Here is a 23,879-nt window from a genome sequence, read left to right as displayed (position 1 = left end):
TACACACTTTAAATGACTGAAAGAACACATATGCTGAAGTGATGAGTACCTGTTTTTTTAAGGCTGAGTAAGCCTTTTGGGTAGGGTAGGGATGGGTTGAGGGATGGGGAGGGGGGAAGAATTTTGTCAGCCAGACTTGTCTAGGTAAGGAGGTCTCTAAAATCTAGGATCCCTCTCTGATTCATCCTGGATACTTTTCCTGCACATTTTTTGGCACTATAGGAAGACCTAGACTCATTGTGAGTGAAGAAAGTGGGTTTTGTAGGGTAATTCCTTTGATATATTGGCACAGAAGTAATAAAGACCTGCACTTCATAATTTACCTAGTCCTGTAATTGCTTGAAAAGACTGGGAGCATCTGGCCCAAACTAAAAAGTCTTTGCTTAAGGGAGAGTCAAGGAGATTTACCTTAATATCCTCTGAGAGGGTCTGAGCACATAGCCATGTATACCTCCAGATAACTGAACTTATAGCAGCTTCCCTGAAGGAAGCTTCTACTGTATCATAAATGGATTTACTGGTGTGTCTAGCCACCTGTGAAGCCTGAACCAACATTAATAAAGCCTGTTGTTTACTATCAGGTTCCTCTAGGGAGGACAATGTTTTATTTAACTTGCCCAAAATAGACAATAAAGCCTTCCTCATTTCAGTCTAATAACTCATAGTTCTAAAGGCCAGAGTGGCAGACATATAAACCTTTTCCCCAGTCTGTCCCTTGCCCTGCTGTCTATATCAAAAGAAAGCGCAGTGGCAGCAGATAGACATGGAAAACACAGGATTTTTTACTCAAATTTAAAATCCTCAGGTAGCTTGTAAAACCTGTCAGCCCTTTTAAAAGCAGGTGGCTGGGAATGTGCTGCAGAGAAAGTGGATGCAAAGGCATCAAGAAAAGCCTCCAGAACATGATGCACAGATGCAGGAGCAAGCATGCCTACTTCAAAGAGACTGCATTATCTCTGTTGAATATCAGAAATCTGCTTGGATTCCCATTCAAAATACTTGATCATATTAACAACAATTTCCCAAATTATTTTTTTTTTTATAGGGGAGGCAGGAAAAGTGTATCTTCATCATCACAGGTAAATTGGCCCAGCAAACGTATCTTGGATGAATAGCTCAAGGAGTCAGATTCATCCTCTTCATCCTCAAAAGAGTTCTCCTAAGTGTCTTTGTTTGGGAGTGGAAGGCAAAGAAGTGGCAGTAGTAGTAGACTCTGCAAAAGACAGTGGTCCAAAGGTCATTATGGCCCTAAATAAGACCTGTGAAAAATCCATCCACTGTTTTTCTTTGGATGTCTGGAGTGAAGAAACATTTTTAGTTTTTTTGTTTCTTTTTCCTAGTTGTAATGTCCACTTTGACTAAACAACAAGGCTATGACCCCAAACTCAGTGAATGATACTGGAACTTCTTCTCTCATGAGAATCCGCAGTATGCCTTTGGGTCCTTCAGAAGTAGTTCCTCCTTCTAACATTGTTAACTTCAGTCCTTTTGTACATGTGAACCTTAGATATCATCCTGGTCTCTGGTCGGGTCACGGAAGGAGGAGTCTGGGCAGATGTTGTGTGTACCACAGGTCCGGAAATCTGTGAAGTAACATCCAAGTCTGACCGAGCAGTCATAATATCAGGCCTAAGTCTCTTAAAATTTTTGTTATGAATAGGCAGGACATCAGGGTTAGAAGTGTCTGCCATCTTTGCTCAGGCGAGCAACTTAAGGCACTGAGTTTCTAAGTAGGAGCTGAGAGACATAAGTTGAGTTCTTAAGGTCTCTGGGAAAATGGCCTGAGAGATCTTACAATTTTTGCAGTTGTATTCTGCATCTAAGCAGAACAAGCACTGTAAGTAGAGATCCTTGTAGGGAAATTGCCTACCGCAATTGCAACCCCCCCCCCCCCACCAGCAGACATCTAATAGAGCAATAAACAGCAATGTAAGTGAGAAAAAATAAGGACGGCTCCTCAATCGGGTTCTTATCTGTAGCAGTGAAGGCCAATGGTACCAGCAAATATGCATAGAACAGACTGACTGGTGCGAGACCTATATTCAGACTGGTGGCGAGATAGTCTAAAGATTTATGCTTATATGTCCATTTATGTAGAAATATGCCTGCATGTTAAGGATATAAATCAGATGTATGGCTCTGTGGAAGTTTTGGCTTTGGTACCCCAGCCAGACAAGTTTATTTGGCAAGATAATCCAACAGTCTGGAGTACTACAACAGTCATCTAAGGAAGGAAAGAATGAGAGATCAGCAGAGCGTTCAGGTATAGTTATGTAAACAGTCTCTAGACATAAGTAGGACTAGCACAAAGTTATACTTATAACTATCTATACAGATTACATCACATCCTAAATACTAAAAACAACATTTTAGCAAGCAGAACTTAAAGAGTACCTGGTTGCATGGAGACCGACACAGAGCAGCAGTGGAGCCTTAAAAGGGTGTGAGGCAGAATGTTTGTGTTTTTCCTTCTACTTATTCCATCAATATGGGTAATCTACAAAGCAATCGCCCGAAGAGGACAGCTTTATATGAGCCTCAATGCTGGTCAGATGGGGAAGGAGGAAGCCTGGAACTGGACCACTAAGTACTAGAAAAAAGCCTGTGTAAGTTTTCCCACAAAAATTACTTGTGCATAGATTTATAAATGTCCTAGTGTTGTTAGCCTAGTACATATATCTGAACTTATGAACCTATGATGAAAAGAAGACAGAATCAAAGAGCAGGACTGAAGTGCTCATACTGACAAAAGCAAGTATTCATTTTTGGCATGTTCTCTATCATTGTAATAAAAATGTTTACACTTCAGTAAATTAAGGCAAACTACTTAAGAACTTATAACAAACACAAGCATAGATTATTTGCCTTCTTTATGAAATACAAAAGGCATGGAAGAAAGAAATACAAATGAAAACAATAGTAGTGGTTGTGGGGTGGGGAGTAGGATCAGACACTGGCAAATCAGGTAAGTTATTTAAAAAAATAAACAATAAGTGTAACAGGCCTTATATGTCCTTATACCCTAACTGTCTAGATAACACGAAGTAATGCAAGACTGATGTTCGTGTTTCTGAGATATATTTGAAGCAAAATCCTTGCCTTGTAATGTAGAAGAGATAAGTGAATGGTGCACAAGAAGCAGTGGATTGGACATCTGTTCCTTCTAAACTCTGGACACCAAATGAATGTTCAACAGAGGTGTGCCATGTAGTGCAGTAAGATAGACAGCACTATGTTCTATCTCAATACTTTCCACTTTAGGTAAAATACTAGAAAAATATCTACAACTATATTACTGTTTATTTACATCAATATCATGTTTTATCCAGAAAGCAACAAGGATTCTGGTCTGGATGCACACCATAACAGCTCTCTATTCCCTCACAGATGACATCCTAGCCAATATGGACAAAGGAAACCTGACGGGAGCTGTCTTTACCGACCCCACAAAAGCCTTTGTCCTAATTGTCCACAACTTACTATTTGACAAATTAACTGAAACTGGCATTAGTAATGATGCAAAACTTTGGTTTGTAGACTTCCTTACGAACAGATCCTTCGAGGTGAAAGTAAGCACCACCACCTCTTACAAAAAAGTAGTTCCCCAGCATTCCATTTTATCCCCTATGCTATTTTCCATAGTTATCAACAAACTTCCATCTGATAACACTCAGCTGCCTCTAATTCTTTATGCAGATGACATGGTCAACTGCAGTCAAACAAATCCCACTCTGTTATACAGACTCAGCTCCAAGATGGCCTCAATCAGGGGCTAATAGGACAGAAACATATACCCAATCCCTCAAAAACAAAAACAATACTGTCAAAAAACAGCCCAAGCACCCAACTTCCTTAATATTAAAAATGTTAATAATACTACCATAGAAGGAACCACATCCTTCAAATACCTTGGCATTTGGCTAGACCAATATCTTAATTTCAACTACACATTCAAAACACATGCAAAAAGATCAACACACTACTTTAACTCAAATACTGACTACCCATAATAGCTACAGCCTCAAAGAAAAATGTCACCAGCTTACAAACTATGTCAAATAAAATCTGCTGGTTCATTGCTAACTCCCCCAATAATGAACACCACTGCCTAACCCTCACCAAAGCTAAATGGTTCCCAGTACCTCTGACAGTCAACCTTCTTCTGGGATCATTAATTCATAAGTCCTTTCTGCTGAGACATCTTTCCCTCTTACTCAAAACTTTCACAAACCCCTCACATATAATTTAAGAGGCATCTCTGAATCTCAACTTACCCTACCAACTCCAAAAACTATACATCATTTCACTTGATCATGCATTCTCAATCCTAGCACCTAAAATAAACTATGGGACTTAATTCCTCTCTCAGTCAGAGATGTCCAAAAGTACTCCGGTTTCAAACAGCAGCTCAAGGAACACCTTTCACAAAAAGTGCATCTGCACTCATACAGGTCACATTGCATGAACCCTGCAGCTCTCTCACAGCCCTTTATTTCACTGTTTCGTATCTCATCTTGTCATCCCCTCAGTTACTGCTTCTCATTCATCCTACCTCCAGCTTCTCTTTGCATCTCTTTACATCTCTCACTTCCTGTCCTCTCTAGTTTTCTTCCCTTTGAATGCCTCTCTCACCTTTTCTCTGTCTTTTCCCCATAGTATCCTTTCTTTAAAGTATTCATCCTTGCCTCTTTTAATTTGTTCCTACCTCTATATAATGATATGCTGCTATCCCCGTAGCATAAGGCATCTCAGTCATTACAGCTATATCTTACCCAAAAAGCTCTTCTAAGCATAATTCCATTTTACCATCCATGTTTTGACAATATAAACTGCTTCTTCAACTAAATATTGTAGCATATTTTTGCTTCTGTGAATACATGTATTTGTTTTTTAGCATATTTTTGTATCTGTAAATATGTTTTGTTCATTTTTATGTGATCCTATTCACCTGGGCTGTGCCTGCAAATGGTCTACTGACATCAGTGCACTAACCCAATAAATAAACAAAAAATAACTAAATAATGTCTTTAAATTCTGTGAATTAATACCATGATGCTGCATGGTTTTATATTTTCTGCAGTCTGATTGCAAGGTATAAGTAAGTGCATGTGTTTTTTTAATTTATTCATTGCTTGATTATAATATCGTCTATATTGTACTCATTTATATGCTTATTCTGCATTTAGTTGTATAGATTATGTCTCTTAGACTCCACTGAAAATTATACATCCCAGTAGGCCTATCACAGTCAACAAATGAAAACACATGTTAAATACACATATAAATAAGCCTTTTAACTATTGGCTAATGCTTCACACAGGGAGGCGTTAGGAAAACAAGCAAGATAAAATTGTATTAGTGCTGCAACTATTATAACACTATTAGTACAAGCCTAATAGGCGATCAGTAAATATCATTAATATCACAGCTTGGCGCAGTCCACTGCTCAGTATGTTCAAGTGGATACATGTTTTCAAAATATGAAGAGCATTACAAAGCAGAACTCAAGGAATATTCTGTACATCTCTTTCACTAAATATATATTTATATTGACAAGACCATTACCACATTTTTACACCTGATTGTAAGTGTAATTTTTAGAGTTTAGCATTAATAAAGTGTCTGGATGGGATTCAGAAATTCTTGTGCTTAGCTACGGGGGATGGGGGGGGGGTGTGATGAGACCAACTCGAAGAGACGGGCTTATAGCAAGTCATTAAATGAGACAGTACTAAGCACAAATGATTTACAGTTCAGTGCAAGTTGTTTGCTTTTAGCACCTCCTACAAGGCTAAATATGATTCAAAAATTGTAATATTCACTAAAACTACAACACTGAGCCTCACTTTTAAGCTCAGCACTGCATCAGCTTCCCTGATTATCTATGTAAGCTTTGCTGCATACTACACAAAACAAATTATTACCCAGAGCACTGTACAGCTACAGGTAACTGATTTTAACATTCTTTTACAATGCAATAATTATAAATCATCTGCCCAACCATATACTGAACTGCTCAAGTGCCCACACCTGTAGTCACACCTGCACAACTTTAGGTTGCTAGGAGTAATGGCACACTCGATGAAGGAGAACTATGAGAAAACATATGGTGGCTTATTTTAGAATGCTGAACTCATTCATTAATTATTAATGAGTTCTTCATTTAGAGACCCTTTTCAGTAAGGAAACAACTGCTAATGATATCCTTCCTATGGTGCAGGGTTTGAGTCCCTCAGATTCCATTTGCCTACTGTATGACTCTGAGCAAGTCACTTAAATAGACAGTACTCAAGAGCTTACCTCTCATCTGTTCCTAATTTTGTAGAATGTCCCTAATTTTGCCCAATATTTTTGCCTTGTGCCTTGCAAAGTTTAAGATTTTTATGGAAAATCACTGAGGATTATAGTCAGTCAATAATGAAAGATATTAGAATTTCATATTTCTTATTGATCAGAAAATGTATGTTAATGCAAGGTCTATAGTTCTATAAACTTTTAAGTGCATTAGAGTTATGGTGATGTTTAAAAATTGTCAATGATTTTTCAGGTATGTGCCTCCATAATTTTTAGTGAATTAATATACATTTTCTGAAGTAAAAGAAGTCTATACCTCTTAATTATTGGCATTATTTATTATGTGCATTAATATACATTTTCTGAAGTAAAAGAAGCCTATACCTCTTAATTATTGGCATAGAGGGATTGTTCACAGTTTATTTAGCTTTTCTATTATGCCTGACTAGGGGACTGTGTCTGAAGCTTTGGCTATTTTGAGATATGCGCTGTGTTACCAGACTCTCACACTAAACTTCTGCTTCCCACCTCCTGTTCACAAGAACTATTACATTTTTAGAAAGTACAGCAATGTAAAGTTTAACTGCAACGTCCCCCACATAACTGTATTGGAACATAAGTTAGGAGCATGCATGCATAACTTACCATGCGGATAAGTAGGATCTATAGTAGAGTAGATGTGAAGTGCCACTAAGAACTACACCCACATGGAATACTAGGAGTACTGCAACACTTAGTCGAATGCTACAACTTCATCTTCCAGCACCTTTAGACAAACAAAAAATTCTTATATAAGTACCATGAGGCATACATGCAAACTAAATCCACCTTATAAATCACAGAAAAGCAATGCAAATACAGCACTTTCACACAATGATTTACTAATGCATAGCAGAGGACATCTGACTATATAATACCCACAGAACAATGACAAATTTAGCTAGCAGGAAAGTCACATAAAACTTGTATCTATAGACTTTAAGTACTGACAAAGCATGCAAGCATTATTACAGAAAATGGCTGTGTTCATGAAACATCCCAATCAACACAAATACAGTGCACTTGTGTGATAAGTAACACTGATCAGGCAATGTCTGTAACACATGGCTTATGATGAAAATATGAGAATTTTGCTCTGAAGACATAATGGATATCTCAACAAGACATGCTGGACATCTGCATCAGGAAAGCTAATGCAATATATGGAAAAGTACCCCTCTTTTCCACAAAAGTCCTAGAATAATCAACACGTCCTGATAGTACTCTGGTGACAAAAGTAGTAGTAGTAGTTATAATACATTAATCAAGAAACCATTATATATATATATATATATATATATGGATTCACTATGTAATTTCGAAATACTGAAATCCTGAATTTCAGTATTTTGAAATTACATAGCCGAACACACAAAACACCGAAACCCTAAAACCACGAAATTCAAAATCCCGACGGTACACTACAGATACAGCACACACACACACACACACACACACACACACACACACACACACACACACACACACAACTTCCCCCCAACTGAAATATAATATCCTACACTACAGATAAGCAGTGGGGCCAACACACATACACATACATACATACCCAAATTCACATCTTACCATGCACACACCACAACACCAGAAGCGCTAATTCAAAATCTCTGTACTTCGAGAGATTCAAGTTTATAGGGGGTGTAGGTGCTTTTCAACTGAAAAACAAACAAATCTGTTAGGGGAAAAATATAAAAAAATAAAAAATGTACAATAAGCTGGTTGCATAAGTGTGCACACCCTTAAACTAATACTTTGTTGAAGCACCTTTTGATTTAATTACAGCATTCAGTCTTCTTTGGTACATACCTGCCATCAATTAAAGAGACTCTGATTAATCCCAAATAAAGTTCAGCTGTCCTAGTAGGATTTTCATGACATTTTCCCAGTTGCCTGCTACAGCAAAAATCATGGTTCACAGACAGCTTACAAAGCATCAAAGGGATCTCATTGTTGAAAGGGATCAGTCAGGAGAAGCATACAAAAAAATTTCCACAGCATTGGATATTTATTTATTTATTTACATTTGTTTACCGGAAAAGTCCAACTGGGCCAGAAGCCCATTTTCAGCAGAGGCCCAGGGAGAAAAGCTCCACAGAAATACAAGCAATATACAGTAATTAGATAGTACAATAGTATACATACATACATACAGTAAGATGCAGAATACATATCTTCTAGTTAGTCTACACAAATTAGTATTCAATACAGTTTTCTAGTAGATACAGGTTCAAAAAGAAACACACACAAGCATTTCAGTGAAGATCACTGTGAGAAAAAATAAAGTTAGTAGTGTGTACATATTAAATTAGAAGTTATGTACTCACCATAACGTTCCATCTGAGTAGGTGTATTCATTTGTCTGCAACCTGTGGGTTATGGATCCGATATCGGATCCGAACCGGCATGGTTTTCCAGCTATGGATCCAAGCTCTCAGCTCCTCCCCTCACCCATAATGCCCTGCTCTACCCTCATGACCTCAGATCGAGTTTGCCAAAGCAACAATACCCTAAAAGGGTAACAAGGAATATGCAGGAAACTGAAAGGCCAGGGGATAGGAGGCGGGATGGTTGCAGACAAATGAATACACCTACTCAGATGGAACGTTATGGTGAGTACATAACTTCTAAATCTGAAGTAGGATATTCATTTGTCTGCAACCTGTGGGACAGAGTCCCCAGCTACCTGAATCTTGGGCGGCCATCATGGAAGGATATTCCGAGCACCGCGAGCCAAAGGATGCTCTACCCTAGATGCAAGATCCAACTTATAGTGGGAAATAAATGTATGAGATGAAGCCCACGTGGCTGCTGCACAAATATCATCTAGAGGAATCCTAGCCTTGAAGGCTGCCGAGGTAGATACTGACCGGGTTGAATGGGCATGAACACCCCGGTGCGGGCCTTCCTGACGCTTGATAAGCCAATAAAATGCACTGTGAAATCCAGCGGGACAGAGAAACTTTAGAAATTGGCTTGCCCAAATTGAATTTTGCAAAGGAAATAAACAGCTGGTCGGATTGCCTATGACCAGCTGTCCTGTTGAGATAAAATCTAAGTTGCCTGTGAACATCTAGTGAGTGTAGCTTATATTCACCTTTGTTTTCATACTTAGGGAAGAAAACAGGGAGGTTAATGGATTGATTGATGTTTGCTTCAGAAGCGATTTTAGGAAGGAAGGACGGGTTGGTCCTGAGGGAGACACGGTCCGGATGAAATACCAAGTAAGGAGGTTTAGCTGATAAAGCTTGAAGTTCAGAAACTCTCTTGGCTGATGTAATGGCTACCAAAAAGGCTGTCTTGTAAGACAAGAATTTGAGGTCCACCGTAGCCTGGCTCGAAAGGGGAGCGGTCAAGGCCTGTAGGACCAAAGAAAGGTCCCAAGGAGGAACTGCTTGTTTTATAGGGGGCCTGAGAAGGAAAGTACCTTTAAGAAATGTTTTACACAATTTGGCTGACATAAGAGGATTAGAATCTTGACCAATGTGATAGTGAGAAATTGCCGCCAGTTGAACTTTGACTGTGGAACTGCTGGCACCATCATTAAAGAGAGAGGTTAGAAAATCAAGCACTACAGGGAGAGGAACCGTGAAGGGATTTAGGCCTTGCCGCTCCGCCCACACAGAGAAACGTTTCCATTTGCTTCGGTAAACCTTTCTAGTGGATGGTTTATGAGCCGCCACCAAAATAGCCTTTACCGGTGAAGAAATACCGGAGTCCTTATCAAGAGTGGAACTGGAGCAGCCAAGCGGTCAGCTTCAGGTTGTCCAGGTTCGGAGGAGGAATGGAGGATGGATGGGATATCAGATCCGGAATGGGATCTAGAATCCAAGGAGGATTCACCGAGTGAGACCTTAGGAAGGGGAACCAGATCTGTCGAGGCCAGAATGGAGCAATGAGAATCATTCTGCAACCCACCCGAGAGGCTTTCTGAAGAACTTGCAGCATCAGAGGCAAGGGTGGATAGGCATACAGAAGACCGGGTGGCCAAGCATGCACCACAGCGTCTCTTGGGGTACCTCCGGGAGGAGGTATTAGAGCGAAAAAACTGTCGCACTTGGTGTTTGAGGGAGAAGCAAGAAGATCGCATGAAGGGGTTCCCCACCGTGCGAATATGCGTTGCGCTACTTGACAATTGAGAGACCACTCGTAAGGGGTCAGAATGGTGCGACTGAGCTTGTCCGCTAGGATGTTGGACCGACCCGGAATGTGCGTTGCTATGAGAAAGCGATTGGTGGAGATTGCCCATTCCCAAACTCTCATGGCCTCTCGACAAAGAGGGTAAGACCTTGTTCCCCCTTGCTTGTTGATGTACCAGACAACAGACATATTGTCCGATTGAATCGCAATTGTTCCCAAGGGAAGAAAGTCCTGAAGTGCTAGCAACGCTAAGAGCACTGCTCTCATCTCTAGAACATTGATATGCAGTAAGGTCTCTGAATCGCTTCCACGTGCCTTGGACTGTCCGGCCCAAAGTGCCCCCACCCGAGGCGGAGGCGTCCGTGGTCACCGTGGCGCGAGGGCGAGAAGCACAAAATGGGCGACCCTCGTGGAGATCCGGGGAGTGGAGCCACCACAAGAGGGACCGCTTGCAAGCCTTGCTGATCGCTATGGGATGATGCATGGGGAGAGCAAGGTATGACCACTGTACTAAGAGCGTCCACTGAAGAATGCGCATATTGAGCCTGGCAAGAGGAAGAAGTGCTATAGCCGAAGCCATGGACCCTAGAGCCCTCAGGACCAACTCCGCTGGAACAGAACTTGAATGGAGAATGGCCCGCACCTGGAGCTGCAGATTTAGAACTCTGTCCGCAGTGAGGAAGGCTCGTAAACTCCTTGTGTCTAGTCTGGCCCCTATGAAATCTAAGAGCTGTGTGGGCCAGGTTGGACTTTTTGTATTTATTGTGATGCCCAGAAATGGAGCAAGATGGAGAAAGGAGTCTCGCCAAGAGAAGTAGATGCCTTGTTGGGGCGGTAAGGAGCCAGTCGTCCAGGTAGGGAAAGACCTGCACCCCCTGAAGCCTCAGGTGGGCCGCTACCACTGCTAGTACTTTGGTAAACACCCTGGGGCTGTGGTGAGACCAAAGGGAAGGACCCGGAACTGGTAGTGACTGGCTCCCAGCCGGAAGCGGAGAAACCTCCTGGAGCGCCTGTCCATCAGTATGTGGTAGTACGCGTCCTTGAGATCTATCGAGCACATCCAGTGATTTTCTCCCAGAAGGGGGAGAATAGATTGCAGAGTGACCATTCGGAATTTTTCTTTCGGCACTGCCAGATTCAACAGAGCGCGGTCTAGGATTGCTCTTAGTTGCCCCGTCTTTTGGCACTAAAAAGAATCTGGAGTAGAACCCTGATCCGATCTGGTCTGGGGGAACGGGCTGGATGGCTCTTTTCTTTAGCAGATGGCCAATTTCTGCTAAAGCGGCCTCCCGTTGACCGGGTGGGACGTCTGGGAGGGACTTCAACTTTGGAAGGTGAAGGAAAGGAATGCGATATCCCCTGGATATGATTTGGAGAACCCAGCGGTCCGATGTTATGGACTCCCATGCCGCTAGGTGCCCGAAACGTCCCCGACTGCCTCCAGAGTAGAGCAGACGGGCAACCCCTCAAGGTTGCTGCTCCGGCCGTTCAGAGAAAGGTTCCCTGGACCCGAAGTTTCTGGGAGCCCCTCTGCCTCTAGGGCGGTGTCCTCCCTGTCCTCCTCTGCCACGGAAGGACTGGTTGTCCGGAGCAGGCTGGGACTGCTGCGACTTCCGGAACCACATCTTCTTCTGACCCTTTTGGTTCCTAGAATAGGGCCTCTGGGGTGCAGAGAAGTGGATTCCGACGGCAGACAGCGTCTTCCCGTCCTTCTCGCTCTGGGTCAACGTCTCGCGAACGGTCTTGCCAAACAGAGCAGAACCATCAAAGGGGGCATTCGCAAATGACGCCTTGAAGGGCTCAGAAAAATCGCAGTGACGGAGCCAGGCCTGACGTCTAGTGACCAGAGCTGTCCCGCAGCTCTAGCGGCGCCCTCCGTTGCATGGGAGAGTAGCCGCATAGAAGTATTTGTAACTGACCTAAGAGTGGCCATTTTGGTGGAGTGCAGAACTCTGTCCTCCTCCGAAATGGACTCAGGGGGGGATGCAGCGTATTCCTTAATAAGATCTCGCTGCATCCGAATAACATGTGCCAAATAGTTCAGCGCCCTTACCGAGAAGGTCGCCGAACTGAACATCCGCTTCCCCAAGCGGTCCATCATCGAGACTCCTTGCTCGGTGGGTGGACTGAGGACTCTCCTGAGCCAGTTCCCTCTTTGTGGCCGCCGCCATCAACATGGCATCTACAGGAGGCCCCTTACTCCAATGGGTCCTGTCGGAGGGCGGACTAAGGATCCTATCCAGTCTTTTGGGAATTGGCTCCACGGTGTCCGGTTCCTTCCACGCCCTGGTGGTAATAAGGTCCACCAGGGGTCGGCAGGGGGGGACACCCAAGAGGTAGACGGGCCCGTTTCAAATGCCTCCAAGAACACGGACTCGTCCGAGGAAGACTTGGGGGCAGACCACCCCCCCCTAATACGGAGCATTTCCATGATGTCTCCGAAGGAGACATCCTCGGGGGGTGACCGTGGGGAGCCTTCCCCTTCCTCCAAGTCCGTGTCTTCTGTGAGAGACTCGGGGGAGTCAATGTGCCTCCTTTTGCACGTATGCTTGCGAGGGGCCTCCTCTGGGGGGCTGTCAGAGGAGTCCTCGCAAGCAGCAATTTGCTCCATAGGAGCAACTTGGGGCACAGAAACGGGCTGTCCCAGGGGCCGGATGGTGGAAGCCTGGCCCAGTGCAGAGGGAGCGGGACGGAGCCGAAGCAAGTGCCGGGGGTCCGGAGACCCTCAACAGAGCCCTCTCCACTACATCAAAGGCCGAAGGGGAGCCGACCTCGACCAAAGGATCCGACAATCGGCTCCCCCTCGGATCCGAAGAGTGGATCGGAGCCGGCGCCGAAGCACTCGGATCCGAAGGGACAGTGCGCTCCGACACAGACGGCGCCGAAGGAGCACTGATCCCCCCGGATCCGAAGCTCGGATCCAGGCTCCGAGAGATCGGGTCCGGCACTCGAGGGCAGGGTCGGGTCCGAAGTACCAAGTACTATCGGCTCCGACCTTCCCCCGGCTCCGAAGCTGCTCGGCTCCAGCTGCTCCGAACCCGGATAGCGGGTCGGAGAAGGAGCAATAGGCTTAAAAAAGGGTGTTGAGCTCCCCGGAGGGGAGGCAAGAGCACTCCCATCTGCATCTGGGCCTGGATGAACCTTCTCATCATCCGGTCCAGATCAGCATCAGAAAGGCTATGGGTAGATCTCGAAGAGGCTACCGAGGTAGGCCTGGAGTGCCTCCTCGATAGCCTCGACGGAGATCGGGTCTCCTCCTCCTCAGGACCCGGTGAAAAGCACACAGGGGACCGGAGCCGAGAAGGAGGAGACCGAACCGACAACGGAGCCGGGGGAGAAGCCCGCTTGGCTGGCGGGGCCGAAACAGAGGTCTCGGCCCGCCGCTTGTGGTGCTTCTCCCTCCGGTCCTTTTTAGCAGCATCCCTCTCCTCTCCAGAAGCGGGAGTTTGAGTCCCAGGAGCAGGAGGTGGTGCCACAGGGGGAAGAACTGCAGACACAGTACTCCCAGAAGGAGTGGAGGGCGGCGCGGAGTCTGGCGGTAAAAGACCCGCCAAGACCAGCTTGGACCTCCGCTCCTCAGCCCTGGGGTTGAACCCTGCACAAATGGAACAACCAGATGTGAGGTGTTCAACCCCAAGACACTTAACACACCGAGTGTGGCCATCAGCCGGTGAGAGCTTATGGCCACACTCGGAGCATTTCGAAAATATAGATTTAGGCTGGTCAGCCATAATCTATAAAACACTAAAAGTTACAGAAAGTAACTTAAAATAAAAAGACACACAGGCCTACACACACACTCTACGCAACAGCGAGGGGAGGGAATAAAATTTACTTACTTTAACTTAAAATAAACTCAAAATACTCTATATTAAAGGGGAACCTAAACTTTCACACAAATTCAGTCAAACAACCAAAAAAATTCTCTGATTTTTACAAGAAAAAGAGTTCACTTAGCTGAGAGCTATGTACCCAAATCCAGTCACCAGCGCGGCAAACGAGATCTGAGGTCATGAGGGTAGAGCAGGGCATTATGGGTGAGGGGAGGAGCTGAGAGCTTGGATCCATAGCTGGAAAACCATGCCGGTTCGGATCCGATATCGGATCCATAACCCACAGGTTGCAGACAAATGAATATCCTACTTCAGATTAATAGTTATGTCCAAATGACATTTCCTTTATATATATGGTACTTACATATTATCGCAACCACATTACGAACGGGAGAAGCGACTGAGCTCCAAGACATTCTCCTGCAGAAATATGTAGTGAAACTGTGTTGGGAAGTGGTGTGTGTCACTGAAGTGTCAGTAATTTAGAGAGAAAGTCAGAGAAAGAAAGGAAAGTAAATGCGGAAAGCAAAGTGACGACTGCTGTATTAACGACTCCTGCTTTAGGAATGTTTTAGCATCCCGACAGTCAAGAATAAAAAGTCAAAAGTACAATTAGTAGACGACCACACATCTTACACTGACCACAAAAAAATTTACTTTACACTTAGTGCCAGTTTAGTGTCTAGTCCTTAAAGAATATCATCGTAAGTACCCTTAAACTAAGTGAGATGTCTATTCGTCCACATATAGTAAAACATAGCAACGTACGTCACTTCATTTTCAGACTGTGATGGCCACCAGTCAACAACAAATGACTGAGAAACACACTACCTTCTCTCACCTTAGTAATATGAAAAACACACACTGTAGTTGTCTTCACATTCATGTAATTAAGTGTCTAATGTCAGGCCTTTTGTGTAATAATGGTAATTAGATTATCTTGAGTTTTTGACAGAAATGACACAATACAACTACCGTTTTAACTCTTTAAAGTGATATAAGCAGTCCAGAGTTGTTTATTTGCAGAGCCCAAAAGCAATAGTACAAAAATATTTCCCTCATCATCTTTTATCACTTCGGATTAAATCTGGTGATTTTATTTAATGGCTGTTATAAACTCTGATGATACCGCATTGATACTGTAATGTGGTTGCGATAATATGTAAGTACCATATATATTTATTTTTGAGTAGTAATAAACACTGAGGAGAGGAAAACATGAGATAAGGAGTGGACAGTATGGTGAGAGAGTTATAGATATCTTGTTAGTCAGGTATGGCACAGGAGCAATGCCAGTTCTTGGATAGATGTTCAAATAGTAGTTGTTTAAAACTGGTAGATTCAGGTGTGTTTTGGAGGGTGTGGGGTAGAGAGTTCCATAATTTGGCTATATGATTTGAAAATAGGGCTTCACCATGAGTGTTGTTAGCTTTGTTTACTGTGAGAAAGTTTCTGTGAACAGATCTTAGACTTTGTAGGCATGAGTAGGGAACAACAAGGTCCTTGAGGGATGGGCAACTGTCAGGATGGATGATACTGTGTGTGAATTTAAGTTGGTAGAGATGAATAAGGTTAGCTAGCTCGAGCTCATTTAATTTATGTAGAGCAATACAATGGTGGGTTTGGTGGGGAAGGTTGGCTGCAAAAAGGGCTATTTTGTTGTAGCAAGTTTCCAATTTGGTTAAGTCTGATTTTTTTAAGTTGGTAAAGAGGGGAAAACCATATAGGAGTGCAGAGAGGAGGAAGGTTCTGGATATGGCTAGCCTGGTATTGTTAGTGAGGAATGACTTGCTTCTGTACAGTGAGCCAAGTTTGATGTGAACTTTCTTAATTGTGGTGGCTATGTGTTGGTCAAATCTGAGTTTGTTGTCAATTGTCACTCCAAGGGGTTTTGTATGCTCAACTGGTAGGATGACTGTGTTGTTTGCTGAGAGAATAGTGACAGGAGGGGTGGTCAGTGATTGTTTGCTACTGGTAAATAGCATTAACTGTGTCTTTTTGGGGTTCAGGATTAGTTGTGATTTACTTAGATATGTTTCTATATTATTAAAAGCTTGGTGGGCTACTATTTGGAGGTCTGGTAAGGTATCTGCTGAGCAGATTAAAGCTGAATCGTCTGCATACTGAACTACTTTAGTGTGTGTTGTGGATGAGGCTAGATCATTAGAGAAGATGGTGAAAAGAAGAGGTCTTAGTATGGACCCTTGGGGGACTCCAACCGAGACAGGCAGAAGTGGTGAGCATTCAGATTTCCATTGCTCTGCTTGTTGTCTGTCAGAAAGATAGCTTAGGAACCAGGAGAGGGAAGTCTTTGATAGGTTTAGTGAGGCAAGAGTACTAAGGAGTTTCTGATGGGAGACAGTGTCAAACGCTTTTGACATGTCTAAGAAAATTGATGCTACTTGCTGATTTGAAGTTTTCAGCTGGTTGATGGTGCTAGAGAAATTAATTAGGGCTGTGATGGTGCTATCTTTTGGTCTGAAACCATGTTGGGAGGGAGAGAAGGTTGTGAGATAACAGGTATTGTAGTAATTGAGCGCAGATACATTTTTCCAGAATTGTGACACACGGGGAAAGGATGGCTATGGGTCTTAAATTGTTTAATTCTGTTGATGTTCCTCCTTTGTGCAGAGGGGTGATGTAGGAAATTTTCCATAATTTTGGGACATATTGTTCTGCTATAGACCTATTTACCAGAATGGAGATAGGCACAGCTATGGCATCAGCTGACAGTTTGAGGTACACTTTGATGAGTTGGTCAGCTGCTAAGGAAGAAGGTTTCAGATTTTTCAGCATTGTTCTTATGGTGTTAGTTGGTACAGGTTTAAGATCAAAAAAGTTGTTGTTAGTGTCCACATTAGGTGTAAGAGACAGAGGGGTGGAATTGTTCCCTGTAACTAAGGAGAGGATGGTGTTTATAAAGTAGGTGTTGATTTGTGAGGTAGTACTCACACTTTGGTTATTGATTGTTGGCTCTGGAGTTGTAGCTTTACCTTGATGGAGGAGTGAGTTAATTGCTTGCTAGAACTTTTTGAGATTGTCATATTTGATTTGCATGGTTGTATAATATGCTTTTTTGTCTAGTTTGAGTTGCTTTTTGTTTGATTGGTGAGCTGCTGGTATGCTAGCAGAGTATTATTGTCCTTTTATTTTGATATTGATACCAGGTTTTGTCCCTTAGATTTTGAAGTTTAATGGTTTCTTTTGATATCCAGAGCAATCTCTTATTTTTAACACATGTACAAGTTGGTGCTAAGCTATTTAGAATAGCTAGAAATGTGTCTTTGAAGTATGTTATGGCCTGGTCAAGTTGGAGATGAGGGAGTGGTGTCCAGTTGCATTTATTGAGCATGTCTATGAATGCTTCATTGGAGACATTTTTGGTGTTTCATACAACTTTGTAAACTATGGTTCTGGGTGAGTTGAGCTGATGACAGATTAAATAGGTAGGTCTATGTTCACTTAAATTAAGGCATCCGGTGAGATAGTTGTGGGTGGTACTGTTGATAAGGGACCAGTCTAAGACAGATTCCCTTTTGCTATGTTTATCTGTTCATGTGGGAAACTGGATTGTTTGGGAGAAACCATGTAGATGTATGAAGGTAGAGGGATTATCACCAGTGCAAGTGTTCCAGTCTAAGTTGAAGTCGCCTGTAATAATGGTTTCATGAGTGTAGGTGGAGGCTGTCTAGGCTATGAGTTCCTCAATGGCATTGGAAGTATTCCTGGGAGGTATGTAAGTGGAACACAGTGAAGACAGTCATCAAAAAGCGGAGAAAATATGGGACAACAGTGACGTTGCAAAGAACTGGATGTCCCTCCAAAATTGATGAAAAGACAAGATGAAAACTAGTCAGGGAGGCTGCCAAGAGACCTACAGTAACACTGAAGGAGCTGTAGGAATTTCTGGTGAGTAGGTTGTGTACTACATGTGACAACAATCTCCCGTATTCTCCATATGTCTGGACTATGGGGTAGGGTTGCAAGACAGAAGTCTTTTCTTACACAGAAAAACATCCAGGCGTGGCTACAATTTGCAAAACAATACATCAAGTCTCCCAGAAGCATGTGGGAAAATGTGTTATGGTCTGATGAGACCAAGGCTGAACTTTTCGGCCACAATTCCAAAGGTACGTTTGGCGCAAAAACAACACTTCGCATCACCAAAAGAACACCATCCCCACGCTGAAGCATGCTGTTGACAGTATCATGCTTTGGGGTTGCTTTTCTTCAGCTGGAACTGGGGCTTTAGTCAAGGTGGAGGGAATTATGAACAGTTCCAAATACCAGCCACTTTTAGCCCAAAACCTTCAGGTATCTGCTAGAAAACTGAAGATGAAGAGGAATTTCACCTTTCAGCATGACAATGACCCCAAGCATACATCCAAATCAACAAAAGAATGGCTTCGCCAGAAGAAAATTAAAGTTTTGTAATGGCCCAGCCAGAGTTCAGACCTAAATCCAATAGAACATCTGTGGGGTGACATGAAGAGGGCTGTGCACAAGAGTTGCCCTCGCAATCTGCCAGATTTGGAGTGCTTTGGCAAGGAAGAGTGGGCAAATATTGCCAAGTCAAGATGTGCCATGCTGATAGACTCCTACCCGAGAAGACTGAATGCTGTAATTAAATCAAAATGTGCTTCAACAAATTAATTAGTTTAAGGGTGTGCACACTTATGGAACCAGCTTATTGTACATTTTTTATTTTTTATATTTTTCCCCTAACAGATTTGTTTGTTTTTCAATTGGTACAGGTTATAGGTCACATTAAAGGTGGGAAAAGTTTTGAAATGATTTATTGTGGTCTCATTTTTTATATCACAAAAACTTGGTATTTTAACAGGGGTGTGTACAGTTTTTATGTCCACTTTGTATACATATATATGGCTCTACTTTGTTTACACAAGTACATTTAACAAATCTGACTTACCTGAGCTGATTTCACGTATGGACTGCCAAATTCCTTTCCCTGTGAAAGGAACCACTTGGCCACAATGGTAAGCAACCGAAACGGAGCAAAAGTAAGCCCACCAATGTGGGGTCTGCGCCCCAGTCCTACTTAAATATACCAACTCCGAGATCACACTAAATGGAAGAGAGGGCATAGTTCACCATGGTCGCCAAGTGGTTTCTTTCACAGAGAAAGGAATTCAGCAGTCTGTGTGTTCGTTGAAATGTCATTTCGGAGAAATCAGCTCGGGTAAGTCAGATTTGTTTAAATGTACTTTCGTGTAAAAAAGTAGACCCATATACATACATTCACACAAAAACACACAAATACACCATTATACCTCTTACATGTCCCTAATTTAACAGAACGTTCCAGATGTACTCTCTAACTTTTTTTCTGCCAGACATTATCATTTTTTTAACTGTTCAGAAAGTACAACATGATGCCTTGCCTTTGGTCTATTAACTTTCTAAATGCCTCAGAGTAATATTTAACACATTTGCCTGGTTCTGTATAGTACTGATCCTGGCTTTGTCAGGAAGTCATCAGCATGGCCATCTGCGGTAATAGCAGTCCTCCCCAACTGACATGCTCCCATCCCCCTCAGCTGTCTCTGATTCTACAGAATGCTCCTGATTTTGACTTCTGTATTTCCTGTTCCTTGTAACTGTTGACCTGACATTGGAGATGCATAAACCTTATGGTTCATAAAATACATCTTTCTAAAATAGCTGCTTTTAAGTGCGCGGGACTAAAGCATTGTTGATATAGTGCTTCATGACCCAAAGATGTAGTGTTTGATACTTTTCTCCCTATTGTATTTTTCTGTTATTCATTTATTTGCTAAGTGACTTTTAATAAGATTTGAATGCTGCTTATGGTTTCAAGTGTTAGTGCACAACACTAAAGCTCTGCTTAGTTGAAGAGACGTTCTCAATGCTTAGGATACAGTGTTTAAAGCTTTTTTTCTTGTACATAATTTTTTCAGTGTGGTAGGGTAAATTTGATGAGCATCCCAGGTGTCTAGTGTTACTACCCCGCACCTCTTTCGCCTTTTTTAAGTCAGCTAGGGTAATATTTCATATCCCTGATTTCTACTCTATTTAGGCTAATATTTATAGAGTATCCCTTGTGTCTAGTGCCCCCCACCCTATACATCTTTTGTGCGACAAAATTGTTGCTGTCTTAACTTTCTAAGTATCTTTAGAATATATCCCCTGCTGTAGCGTTTTCGCTCCCCAATATTGCAAGATGTGCTTGTTAGTCTAGGGGAGTTTGGAGGCATTACAGTCCCCCCCCCCACATAGACATGAGTGCTTGAATACCTCTCACACACACTCTTTCCCATCTCACACTCACCTATCTTACTACCTATCCCTTAAATGACTTCCCCTACTTTGACCACCCAGGCAGACACACACACACACACACACACACACACACACACACACACACACACACACACACACACACACAAACACTCACTCAGCCCTCTGTGTCATCACCACTCATCCCTCTGTGTACACGTGCATGTGCAGCCACACACATGTGTACACGTGCATGTGCAGCCACACACATATGTACATGTGCACCCACAAATCCACCATCACAACCTGCCCACTAAACTCAGCATTTTCATCTAATGCGATCTCACCCATTGAAAGTAATGGGTGAACATGAAGTTTTGGGTGAGCTAATTAACTTGGCAGGCCAAGCTAACTTACATAAGGATTCTGTGTAAATACATTACCACAGGCATTTCTTTGGGGGGGGGGGGGGGGTGAGGGGTAGCACATTGCTATTAGCACTGGTCATTCCTATAGAAAGCCTGATTAGTATTTGCAGAAGGCCACAGAGGCAGCACACCAGTTCTGTCTTTAAGCTGGATTGTTATAAATCTTATCACACATGGGCCTCTTTTTAACACATTTACTTTCCATTTAATGCCAGCATGGGGAATGCTGTTGAAGGCCTTGGCCAAATCAAATTGCATCATGTCTCCTGCATGGCCACTATTTTACGATTCTGTCACCCTTTTGAAGAGGTTAACCACATTCAGTAAACAGGACCTACTCTCTGTAAAATCAAGTTGTTGGGGGTAAAGCTGAATAAGATTTTTGATACTGTAGTTAATGAGGTCAATTATAGTATATTCCATGGCTTTGCAGATGAGGCTTGTAAAATGGTTTATAATTGCCTGGGTAGGTAGTCAGGCTACCCTTATAGAAGGACATCATGACAGCTGTACGCAGAATATGCTTCAAGTAAACTTTGCAAAGGTTTACAATACTTGTAGTAATAAGGGGAGGCACTGCTTGGCAACACTTTTTTTATCACCGTGTCCCTTGAAGAAAGAACAAAACACCTGGTCACCTTTTCTAATACGCTTAGTCCTGTCTACAAAGTATTTGAGCAGCCTGCATATATCCTTGTGGTGGTGGAGATACTGTCTTTGAGAACAGGGTACTGTGAAAAGGAAACCAAATGGGCAGACATTCAAATTAGTTTCTGTAGCTACCTTAAGATGGAGGAAGCACTGGAGCATAATGAAAAACGTTATAAAACATAAAACCAGATAAGCTCATAGATTGGAGTGATGTGGGACTTTGCAAAATTTGGAGGGTTTGCCAAGGTAAGGTTACTAGAAACATAGTTTTCCAAGCCAAGAACTTTACCTTTCCCAAACCAAACTTCGAAAGGAGAAAAATTGAGCTTCTGTAGAATAAGTATGGCAAGGTGGAGGCAGAAGAATAAAATATGCCACATAGAAACTCCTTGCAGACACTCTGATAGAAGTTAAGGATATATAGCTATTACCCACACAAAAGATTGAAACGGTTGCCAAACACACCTTAACAGACGATTAACTAAAACCAGCACCAAAGAACTCCTAAAGATACTACAGAACAATAGCAGTGCAGGTTGAAAAAGAAGTTCAAATACAGTCTTTTTAATTGGTCTTTTTTGCAGAAGAACATTGTGAAGAAGGAATGTTAACAGTGTTAAAAACTCTTCTTCCCAAAAATTCTTCTGACCTATTTATTACAAGAACTGGGGTGGCCTACTGTCAGTTTGCAAGCATGGAGATCTGAATAAGCTATCCTAGAACAGTGAGTCAAGAGGCAGAAAGTGCTTTTTCACTGGACACATAACTTAACTCCCTCCCTTCTTGCATGTGCATAGTTTCTACTTTGACTCTCTGTTCTCAGCTGCTGCTTACTGCTCATATTTAGTAATAAAAATTCACACTTTTCTACTCTGTTAAAATTTATATACTGTATTAATTGTCTAAGAAATTATTTACCTTCAGTGATTTGTCTGTTTGTAAGTTTGTTCTGTTTTATTTTTTTGTGAATTTCTTCACCCGGGCTGTGCCTGCAAATGGTCTATGTGATCACTGTACTACCTTGGTAAGCAAACAAAATAAAAATAAAATAAAATAAAATAAAATAAAGTAAGAGATGGTTGTGTAAGAAGAACCAAGATTAAGTAGTCAGGGGATATCACATCTGCCAGCATCAGAAAGGAAGCAGCACGCTAGCCTTATAATTTGTCCATCTGGTTTTAATAATAAACTGCATTATAAGTGGAAATATAGAAAGGCACATAGCAATCCTTTGAGCCAAGGGAATACCAAAGTATGCAGACTACTTCAATTGAGAATGGAATTACGGAAATTCATCTGGAACACATGGCATTGATGTAGGAGGCAAAGACTGGGAAATTCCTCTTCCTGTAAATTGTTGTCTTCACCAAAAGACTCAAGGACTACTCATGTGGCATTGGAGCACACTTTCTTAGCTTGTTGTCTAAGCAGATAGCATTCCTGGAATGCATGCTGCAGAGAAAAAAAATGTTCTGGAAAACCCAGTCTTAAACTTTCTTAGTCTCCTTGTGCAAGACTAGGAACAAGCCCTTTCCTGCTTACCAATATATTGCAATAATGCCATGTTGTCCAGCTGAATGGAAACGTGGTCTTGTGGAATCAGTTCCTGCAAGGTTTGTATGGAGAAAGGAATGGCCTTCATCTCCAGAACACTGATATGCAATCTGATGAATTTGCAATCTGATGAATTAATAGACCACAATCGGTGCAATGTGTGACCCAGGCAGTGACTCCCCATTTCTCCATCTGATGCCTGATACATCTATGGCCAGTGTTGCTGAGATGGAACGTAGAATAAATGGTGTGCTTAACTGGAAGCTGAAGGAAAATGTTCACAATTTTATGTCTCATACAAGGCTCAAAAATCCTGACTAAAGCCTTCAAGGGGTCCTCTTCTCCATTATACCTCCAAGTTCCTCAGTTCCTCATCTGGTCTCTGGCACAAGGTACTATCAAAATTGAACTGTTCTTAATCCCAGCATCTGAAGTAAAGGTTGGCTGACAGACACAGCACAGTCAGAACAGCACAGACTATTGGTTGGATGTCTTGAATTATAGCTGGGAGTAAACCTGTCCAAGTCTTCGTATCTATGGAATGACATTTGAAATGGAGCCATTTGGGACTTTGCAAAATTTGGCATGCTTGCTTGAAACACATGCAGTAGATATGCTCTGTGCTTGAAAAGACTGTCTCTGTTGTTGATTATTAGGAGCCAGTCAT

The 23,879-nt window shown here is 42.4% G+C and overlaps 1 long non-coding RNA gene across 2 annotated transcripts in view; it reads right to left on the bottom strand.

The window, feature by feature from the left end:
* LOC122806965 overlaps positions 1 to 23,879 on the bottom strand; it is a 770,054-nt gene that overhangs the window by 143,668 nt on the left and 602,507 nt on the right. For both annotated transcript variants that reach the window (XR_006365573.1, XR_006365572.1), the window contains exon 3: positions 6,940 to 7,060. This is a non-coding gene — a long non-coding RNA (uncharacterized LOC122806965). The remainder of the gene's footprint in view (positions 1 to 6,939; positions 7,061 to 23,879) is intronic.

Source organism: Protopterus annectens, chromosome 1.part1, assembly GCF_019279795.1.
Source record: "Protopterus annectens isolate FY-2018-M chromosome 1.part1, PAN1.0, whole genome shotgun sequence".
In the NCBI taxonomy this organism is placed as follows: Eukaryota; Metazoa; Chordata; order Ceratodontiformes; family Protopteridae; genus Protopterus; species Protopterus annectens.
Note: the sequence above shows the minus strand (reverse complement) of the source record. Positions and strands in the feature narration are given on the sequence as shown.